This window comes from Diachasma alloeum, unplaced genomic scaffold (genome assembly GCF_001412515.2).
Source record: "Diachasma alloeum isolate Michigan unplaced genomic scaffold, Dall2.0 Dall_scaffold_00194, whole genome shotgun sequence".
Classification (NCBI taxonomy): Eukaryota; Metazoa; Arthropoda; class Insecta; order Hymenoptera; family Braconidae; genus Diachasma; species Diachasma alloeum.
The window spans coordinates 2,218,969-2,219,425 of NW_021680359.1; positions in this window are offsets into that span (position 1 = coordinate 2,218,969).

Genomic DNA, 457 nt, shown 5'->3' on the forward strand with positions numbered 1-457 from the left:
CTCCTCACTGCCTAACTCTTCATCACTATCAGGAATTATACGATTTTGGCTCATTTTATCTGCTTCGAAAATTACCTTTTCTTTTTTCAGTCATTCCATGTATCTCCTATTCGGAGGTTAGATTTCCTTCCTTGTTATTCTCTTTTAATAGGTGATGCGCATGCGCGTCGTGCGTTATTTCGGGTTTCAGTTGACTATAGTCAACTGAAACCCATGCGGTTACACGCACGTATCATATAAATAATTTTTATGCCACTCAAGCCTTGGCACCGAGCCTCGTTCAAGCCTTGCGGACTAAGCCTGAAACGAGGTTATCATTTTAGGGCTGAAGGAGGATTGATCCAACGCTGAGCCCCAGCCCTGATTGAGCATTTCCGAGTCTTGGTCCAGGGCTTGATGAGCCCTGTTTCTATCGTCAATTCTTACCTGGGTTACTGGAAAAGGAACTTGGATTTGG